The sequence below is a fragment of the Marmota monax genome, unplaced genomic scaffold (genome assembly GCF_021218885.2).
Source record: "Marmota monax isolate L192 unplaced genomic scaffold, Marmota_monax_Labrador192_F-V1.1 WCK01_AAM20220418_F8-fsc00170, whole genome shotgun sequence".
Taxonomy (NCBI): Eukaryota; Metazoa; Chordata; class Mammalia; order Rodentia; family Sciuridae; genus Marmota; species Marmota monax.
The window spans coordinates 1,615,936-1,626,108 of NW_026692395.1; positions in this window are offsets into that span (position 1 = coordinate 1,615,936).

The following is a 10,173-nucleotide window of genomic DNA, read 5'->3' on the forward strand; positions in this document are numbered from 1 at the left end:
TAACTGAGCTATATGCCCAGCCCAAACAATTTAAAAAAATAATAATAATGATAAAGTAAAACTAAAAATTGCTGGGCATGGTGGTTCACTCTTGTAATCTCAGCCATTTGGTAGGCTGAGGAAGGAGGATCACAAGTTCCAGGCCAGCCTAAGCAACGTAGTACCACCCTGTCTCAAAAAAAGTAGAAAGGGGAATTGGGGTTATAGCTCAGTGGTAAAGCACTTCCCTTGCATGCATGAGGCACTGGGTTTGATCCTCAGCACCACATAAAAATAAATAAATAAAGATACTGTGTCCATTTACAACTAAAATTTTTTAATTTTATATATATATATATATATATATATATTTTTTTTTTTTTTTTTTTTAAGGGCTAGCGATGGAGCTCAGTGGTAGAGCACTCCTGGGTTTAATCCTTAGCACCAATCAGTCAACCAATAAAAAATAAATAAAATAAAATAAATTTCTCAGAAACCTGCAAATTTCCAGCCAGGTGCAGTGGTATAAGCTTCTAATCCCAGTGGCTCAGGAGGATCCAGGAGGATCGGGAGTTTAAAGCCAGCCTCAGCAATTTAGCAAGGGCCTAAGCAATTCAGTGAGACCCTGTCTCTAAATGAAATACAAAAAAAAGGGCTGGGGATGTGGCTCAGTTGATGAGTGCCCCTGGCTTCAATCCCTTGGAAAGAAAGGGAAAGAAAAGAAGAAAGAAAAAGCAAGCTAGCTGCAAACTTCCAGAGACAAAGAGTGTTGCTCTTAGCCTGGATGACAATAAGATTTAACCCTTCCAGAGACCTCCCTTGCTACTCTGTTAAAACTGACCCCCCACCATGGGTTTTGGAATTTCCCTTTGAATTCTAGCTTCTACAGTATTACAACCCAATTCGACTTAACACTTACCTGGAGATTCATATGATGTTTCCAAAATCCTCCCAGGTTTCAAGTTGCATTTCTAAAATACCCCACATAAACACACCCTGCATAATCAAAGGGAAAAGAATCTGCTCTTGAATCAAAATAGAAAAGACTTTATGAACAAGTCTTAAACTAAGGATACTTAGAAATTCTCCAGAAGCTGATAACTGCAGAGATGGGCAGATTCTGCCCAAAACAACAGAAAAAGATTGATGTTCTGGTTCTTCAGCCCCTTTTTAATCCATTATGAATTAGTATATCCTGACACCCTCTAGTAACCAACTGAACCCCCTAGTAACCAACTGAACTATCTCGGTTTTCACCCTATTACTTTTTTTTGGGGGGGTACTGGGGATTGAACTCAGGGGCACTCTACCACTGAGCTACATCCTCAGCCTTTTTTTTGGGGGGGGGATTTCAAGTTTTATAAGTGTGGGAAAACTATTATGGATAAAGGCAAAGATCCTCCAGTAAAGTTAACAGGATTTTTTGTATACTGGAAATTGACTAAGACAGGATATTTAAGGTGTTCTTAACCATTAAAACAACAACAATGAACTATGTGAGAGGATGAATATATAAATTTGTTTGGCTATAATAATCAATACACTTATATTTATGTCTATCAACACTAATGTTATATACCTTAAATATGTACAACTAAAAACAAAAAAGACAAAATTCCTTTATAGCCCCCAGATTAGAAAAATGCTTCCTAGGCTTGGGGGAGAGAAAGTTGCAGGGAGGCCCTGAAAAATAGGGATTGGCAGTAGGTGGGAGAGGGTTCTCCCTCTGCCTTGCCCAGTGTATCTTTTGGGAGGCAAATACTGACCAGATGGGTCAGCAATTCTGAAGGCAGAGGACCTGATTTCAGGGTCATTAATTTCTTTTTCTTTCTTTTTTATTTATTGTAGTTGGAAACACTATCTTTATTTCATTTATTTATTTATTTATTTGTGTAGTGCTGAGGATCGAACCCAGGGTTTTGCACGTGTGAGGCAAGCGCTCTACCGCTGAGCTACAACCCCAGCCCAAGGGTCATTAATTTCTATACTTATCTTCATTGTTTCCTTTATTTGGCTTGCTTTGGGTCTGTCTTGTTTTTTTGTTTTTTTGTTTTTCTAGTTTCTTAAAGTAACAATTTCAATTACCAATTAGGGAACTTTCTTCCTTTCTAATGTAAGAATTTAGCCTTTTTAGGTACTGTTTTAGGTATTTCCTACAAATTTTGAAATGCTGCATTTTCATTTAAAAATATTTTCAAATTTCTCTCTTACCTATAAACTTAGGAATGTTTACAAGTAAATGTGTGCAGATTTTTCTGTTATTGTTCTATATTTGATTTTTAATCAAAGTGCATTATTGTCAGAAAATATTTGTATGCGTTTGATGCTTTTATAATTGTTAAAGTGAATTTTATGTTCCCAGATATGATTTTATTTTGGTGAATATTTCACATGCACTGAAAAAGAATGTGTGCTCTGCTTCTCTTTTGGGGTGACTGTTCTGTAAATGTTCAGTTCTTCTCTATCTAAAAATATCAATCAATAAACCTATCCTGATGCTTTTTTGTCTTTTAATAAGTATATTTATACTATTTACAATTAATATCTGTTGATGTATTTGTATGGGGGTTATTAGTTTTATTTATTAGTAGATTTATTTTTTAGAGCTGATTTCTATTAATTCTAAGAATGAGAGAAGTGTGTTAAAAGTCTTTATATTTGTGAATTTATCTACTTTGGTTTTAGTTCTGTTTTCATCCTCAGCCTTTTTAATTTTTTTCTTTTGTGGTGCTGGGGATCGAACCCAAGACCTTATGCATACAAGGCAAGCACTCCACCAACTGAGCTATATCCCCAGCCCTAATTTTTTTTTTAATTTTTTTGAGACAGGGTCTCTCAATAAATTGCTGAGGCTGGCCTGGATCTAGCGATCCTCCTGCCTCAGGCTCCTGAGTTGCAGGCACCCTATTACTATGTGTCACTTAAGGGGGAAAAACTTTCTTGAGTGTTTTCTCTTACCATGACTGCATACTATGGCTGCTCTGAATTTGATTAGTGAATCTCTCTCTCTCTCACACACACACACACACACACACACACACACCTGAAAGTGACAAAAATATAATAGCTGTTCTTTTAAATACCTCAGATGTTGAGCATAATGATCTGTGCCTGTAGTACCAGCTACTCCAGAGGCTGGGGCAGAAGGACCACTTGAGGTCAGCAGTTCTAGGCCACCCTGGGCAACATAGTGAGGCTTTATCTCAAAACTTAATATAGAGGGGCTGGGGTTTTGGCTTAGTGGTGGAGTGCTTGCCTAGCATGTGTGAGGCACTGGGTTTGATCATCAGTACCATATAAAAATACATAAATGAAATAACCATCTACAACTAAATTTGTTTTTAAATTTAATATAGAAATAAAATAAATTCCTTAGTAACCTTTTTCCCATAAATCCTTTCTGGCACTTCCATTTCCCTCAAAAACTTATTGCTACCAAACCTTGATCTTCTGAAAACTGGACCTTGGCCTGCTTCTTTTAGATCTTTGCAACCCCATCAACAGTACCTTACCTATTAGGAATAGGCTGCAATGTTGTGGTGCTTTGTTATTTTCAGAGACCTTCCAGCCTGTTTTGCTGCTATTGTTTGTCCCGTCCGGCAGGACACATCAACGTGGGCAGCGAACCTAGATGGGGAGGAATGAAGGGACAAGAGACACGAAAGGATGACAGCAAGACAGGTGTCTGATCAAGCTGCAAACTTTTATTGTTCACACAGGGGTATTTATATGCTGGGGATGGGGAAGCTCTCTAATCAACAATTGCTGGATGTGGGTGGTAAAACTGCCAGGTGCAAGATGTCTGATGATCCTGATAACTGCAGGATGTTCCAGGGAGATAGGTGGCTGCAGGATGCCTCCCAGGCAGGATGTCTCCCAGGGGGCTGTCAGGCTAATCTTTGAAGGAGAATTTCCTTCTAGTCCCTGACAATTGTTTATTTCCACTTAAGACATCTGCCCTCCATGAGGGATACAGATTCGCTTTTTCATGATGTAATAAATGATACACATGTTTTTTTTTTGGGGGGGAGTGTTGTTGTTGGTGGTGCTGGAGATGGAAACCAGGGCCTCACACATACTAGGCAGGTGCTCTACATCAAGCTACATCCCAGCCCCAAGACATATACTGTTAACCCAGACTATGCCACACTAGGATAATTGTTGCTACTTACTTAGACATTGGGCTTATACTCCTAATTTATCCTGTCTATTCAGGGTACTCATTAGAGACAAAACTGGGACCCTCTGGCTGGGGGCCTAGTGAAAGTTAAGTCATTGGGGCATGCCCTTGAAGTGGACACTGGGACCCTAGCACCTTCCTGTCTCTGTTTCCTGGTCACCAATGATCAGTTTCCTCTTCCCTGTGTTCCCACCATGATGCATTGTTTTGCCATAGGTCCAAAACAGCAGGACCAAGTGACCATGAATTGAGCTCTCCAAAACCATGAGACAACCCAGGTGTAGTGTTACACATCTACAGATTACAATCCCAGCAACTCAGGAGGCTGAGGCAGGAGGATTGCAAGTTTGAGGCCAGTTTGGGAAGCTTAGCAAGACCCTGTCTCAAAATTAAAAATAAAAAGAACATGGAGTGTAGCTCAGTAATAGAAGACCCCTAGGATCAATCCTCAGTACTGAAAAAAAAAATGAAACTAAAAAAAAAATCACAAGACAAAATAAACCCTCTTGCTTTTATTTTATTTTTGCAGTGTTAGGGATCACCCATGTTGTCACAAATTGTAAGGTTTCCTTCTTTTTCTTCCTTTTTTTCTGCAGTGTTGGTGACAGAACCCAGGGCCTTGCAAATGTCAGGAAAGTGACCCATCACAGTGCCGGATTTCATTCCTTTTAAAGGTTGAATGGTATGGAAAGGTTGGAATCCTTATGTGTGTCCACATTTTCTTTATTCATGCATCTTTTGATGGCCATCAGAGTTTCTCCCCCCCATATATAGATTATTATAAATAATGATGCAATGAACATGAAAATGCAGGGAACACTTTAAGATCCTACAAAATAGGGCTGAGGCTGTAGCTCAGTGTAGAAGACTTGACTAGGATGTATGAGACCCTGGGTTCAATTTCCCATATCACAAAAAACAAAAGTCCATTTAAAAGTCCTATGAGGGCTGGAGTTGTGGCTCAGTAGTAAAGCATTTGCCTGGCATGTGCGAGGCCCTGGGTTCAATCCTCAGCACCACATATAAACAAAATAAAAGATCCATTTACAACTAAGAAGTATTTTTTTAAAAAGTCCTATGAGCTGGGCGTGGTGGCACACACCTGTAATTCCAGCAGCTTGGGAGGCTGAGGCAGGAGGAGCGCAAGTTCAAAACCAGCCTCAGCAATGGTGAGGTGCTTAGCAACTCAGTGAGACCCTGTCTCTAAATAAAATACAAAATAGGGCTGGGGATGTGGCTCAGTGGTCCAGTGTCCCTGAAGTCAATACCTGGTACCAAAAAAAGTCCTACAAAATCAACATTAAAAAATCACTTGCATTTCTATGCCTTAAGAACAACTTTAAGAAATTTAAAACAAAATTAAGAAATTAATGATATCTATAATAGCATCAGAAAGGATAAAATACTTAGGAATAAACTGAACTAAGGAAATGAAAAATCTGTATGCCAAAATCTACAAAACATTAATGACCCAATATTATCTATAACTATAATGCACCAATAAAAAATGTGGGGGGAGAAAACAATAGTGAAAGAAATTAAAGAGCCAGGCACGATGGCTCACACCTATAATCCTAGCAACTCAGGAGCCTGAGGGTGGGGGAATCACAAGTTCAAGGCCAGCCTGGGCAACTTATTGAGATTCTATCTCAAAATAAAATTAAAAAGGGCTGGGGATATAGCTCAGGAGTAAAGTGTCCTTCTGTTCAATCTCAGTACCACAAAAAAAAAAAAAAGGAAGAAAGAAAGAAGACAAATAAATAGAGTTATCCTGAGCTTATGGATTGAAAGACTTAATCCTTTTTTAAAATATTTTTTTAGTTGTAATTGGACACAATACCTTTATTTTATTTATTTTTATGTGGTGCTGAGGATCGAACCCAGCATCTCACACATGCTAGGCAAGCGCTCTACCGCTGAGTCACAATCCCAGCCTGAAAGACATAAACTTTAATGTTAAAATGTCCATACCATTCAAAGGGATCTGTAGCGTCAATGCTTCAATGCTATAGCCATCAAAATCCTGAGCTGGGAATCAAACCCAGGACCTCACATACTGACAAGTGCTTTACCACTAAGCTGCACCACTGGCGCCCCCCAATGTTATTTTTATAGAAGTAGAGAAAACAGTCCTAGAATTCATGTGAAGCCACAATAGACACAGAATAGCCAAAGCAATCTTTTCTTTAAAAAAAATATTTTTTAGTTGTAAATGGACACAATACTTTTATTTTATTTATTTTTTAATGTGGTGCTGAGGATCGAACCCAGTGCCTCACATGTGCTAGGCAAATGCTCTATCACTGAGCCACAACCCCAGCCCTAGCCATAGCAATCTTGACAACAAAGTTGTGGGGTCAGAGCTAATGCTGAGAGTCCCCACTAGGCCTAGTGAAGTTGTTGACAGTGGTGTTACCCTGAGACCCCAAAACTGAAGTCATCAGTGTGCAATGCTGGCCTTGGAGAGTAGAAGGTTCAAGACTCCAACCCAAGCCTGTGGATAATAAACAAAAAATGAAGATTCCCAACCAAAACATACTACTGGGCCCAGAAAGGTCATCAGAGTGGTGCTATTATCACGGGAGTGAGTTTATTATAAAAGGAGACCTTTGTGGGAGGGTACTGGGGATTGAACCCAGGGATGCTTAACCACTAAACCACATCCCTAGCCCTTTAAATTTTTTTTAAATAATTTGAGACAAGGTCTTACTAAGTTGCTTAGAGTCTCACTAAATTGCTGAGGCTGGCTTTGAGCTTGTGATACTCCTGCCTCAGCCTTCCAAGCTACTGGGATTATAGGTGCACACCACCACAATGAGCTAAAAGGAGATTTTTTTTATTTTATTAAAAAAAATTATATATATATATATATATATATATATATATATATATATATATTCATGCTGAGGATCGAACCCAGTGCCTCACGCATGCCAGGCAAGCGCTCAACCACGGAGCTACAACCCCAGCCCCATAAGAGGAGAATTTTGAGCCAGGTTCAGTGGTACACACCTGTGATCTCAGCAGCTGGGGAGGCTGAGGCAGGAGGGTAGCAATTTTGAGGCCAACCTCAGCAACTTAGTGAGGCCCTAAGCAACTCTGAGGGTCTGTCTCTGTCTAAAAATAGAAAAACAATAGCAGGACTTGGAATGTAGCTCAGTGGTAAAAGTGCCTCTGGGTTCAATCTCCACTACCAGAAAGGGGCAGGGGAGAGAGAAAATGAACTTTGGCACCATTTTTACTGTCTTCCCACTATGATATGATGCAACAAGAAGGCCTTCATCAGATAAATTACCCACTTTGTGGTATTTTGTTACAGCAGCACAAAACAGACTAAATCATACAGTCAATTGACCAATGAGGGCACCAAGAATAAGATAATAAGAAAAAGATGGTCTTCAACAAATGGTGCTGGGAAAATTGGGTATTTTCATGCAAAAGGATAAAATTGGACCTCCATTTTACACTAACCAATAGCAACTCAAAATGGATAAAAGACTTAAATTTAAGACCTAAAACTATAAAACTCCTAGAAGAAAACATAGGGGAAAAACTTCTCAACAGTGGTCTTGGCAATGGTTTCTTGGATATGACACCAAAAGCAATAATTTACAAGTGGGTTGAGTGCAGTGGCACATGCCTTTAATCCCAGCAGCTTGGGATGCTGAGACAGGAGAATCACGAGTTCAAAGCCAGCCTCAGCAACAGCGAGGCACTAAGCAACTCAGTGAGACCCTGTTTCTAAATAAAATACAAAATAGGGCTGGGGATGTGGCTCAGTGGCCAAGTGCCCTGGAGTTCAATCCCTGGTACCAAAAACCTAATAATAATAATAATAATAATAAGCAAACAGGACAAAATTAAACCAAAAAGCTTCTTCTATGCAGCAAAGGAAATCAACAGCAACTTACAAATCGGGAGAAAAATGTTGAAAACCATTTGTTTGATAAGTGGTTAAAATCCAAACTACAGGGCAGGGATTGTGGCTTAGCTGTAGAGTGCTCGCCTAGCATGTGTGAGGCCCTGGGTTCGATCCTCAGCACCACATAAAAATAAATAAATAAATAAAATAAAGATATTGTGTCCAACTACAACTAAAAAATAAATATTAAAAAAATCCAAAATACAACCAGGTCTGGTGGTTTACACCTATAGTCCCAGCTACTTGGGAGACTGAGGCAGAAGATGATTTGAGACCACCCTTGACAACATGGTGAGAACCTATCTCCAAAAATAAAACCCCACCAAATTACATAAGTAACTCCAACTCAATAGCAATTAACAAAACAAAATGGATCCCCATCCAAAAAAAAATTAATAATCTGATTAAAAAATGGACAGGGATGGAAATGTAGCTCAGTGTTGGAGTGCTTGCCTACAATGTGTGAGGCTCTGGGTTCCATACCCAGCACCATAAAAAAATGAAGAGCAAATGGCTCAAGAGGCTGAGGCAGGGATCACAAGTTCAAAGCCAGCTTCAACAACTTAGTAAGGCCCTAAGCAACTTAGCAAAACCCTGTCTCTAAAAAAATATATATAAAAAAGGGCTGGGGATGTGGCTCAGTGGCATCCCTGGATTCAATCCCCAGTACAAAAAAAAAAAAAAAAGAACAGAAACTTAAGTAGATATCTCTCCAAAGAGGACATACAAATGCCCAACAGGTATATGAAAAGGTGATCAATATCCATAATTGCCAAGGAAATGTAAGTCAAAAAACCACAATAAAGTATCATCTCACACCTGTTAGGATGGCTAGTATCAAAATACTGAGATGACAAGTGTTAATGAGCAAAGAGGAGAAATTGGAACCCTTGTTCAGTCTGCCTTCCAAATCTGTAGGTTCCTCATCTGTGGATTCAATCAAACATGGCTTGAAAATATTGGGAAAAATCTGTGTCTAAGCCGAGTCCTGTGGCGCATGCCTGTAATCCCAGTGGCTCAGGAGGCTGAGGCAGGAGCATCACAAGTTCAAAGCCAGCCTCAGCAAAAAGCACGGTGCTAAACAACTCAACGAGATCCTGTCTCTAGTAAAAATATAAAATAGGGCTGGGGGTGTGGCTCAGTGGTTGAGTGCCCCTGAGTTCAATCCTGGTACCAAAAAAAAAAAAAAAAAAAATCTGTGTCTATATCAAACATATGTACATCTTTTCTTGTTATCATTCCCTATTATTCCTTATACAATATAGCATAACAATTATTTACACAGCATTTCCAATATATTAGATTTTCCAAGTAATCTACATATGATTTGAAGTGTATAGGATGCATATAGGTTACAAGAAAAGTGAGGTGACCAAAAATAAGACTGAATACAAAATACAAATATGAATGCTTTCCTTTGGAGAATCTAAATTTAGAAGATGTAATTTAAAAGGATACTGTCATTCATGGTAACCATACCCATCAACTTATTGTGAAACTGAACAAACAAAAAAATAAGTATGGGCTCTAAAAATTTTTATAGAAGAAAAGCTGACCTAGATCAATGGGGAGACATAGTATGTTCCAGGCATGAAGAATCAATATTGGATCAATGTGTCTCCTAATTAATCTATAAATTCAATTTAATACCAGTGGTAAATTTGTAGTAGAGAATAATAAGGAACACCTGTGGACCCTCTTCCCATTACATCTTAACATTTTTCACTTGCCTCAAGTTTTTTGTAGTTGTTATCCTTATTTAAGAAACAAAGTATTTAAGAAACAAAATAGACTCCTAGCTGAAACCTACCTCCCTTATCCAATTCCATCCTCCTCCCTCTCTTTTCTGAGGTAAGTGTAATCTTGGGGTTTTGTTGATCATTCCTTTCCATGTTTTTATTCGTTTTCTATGTAATTAGGGATCTATAAACTGTATATATTGTTCGTATTATTTTTAGCTTATTTATTTATGGGGTACTGGGGATTAAACCCAGGGTACTGGACCACGGAGCCAGCCCTATTTTGTATTTCATTTAGAGACAGGGTCTCACTGAGTTGCTTTAGCACCTTCCTTTTGCTGAGGCTGGCTTTG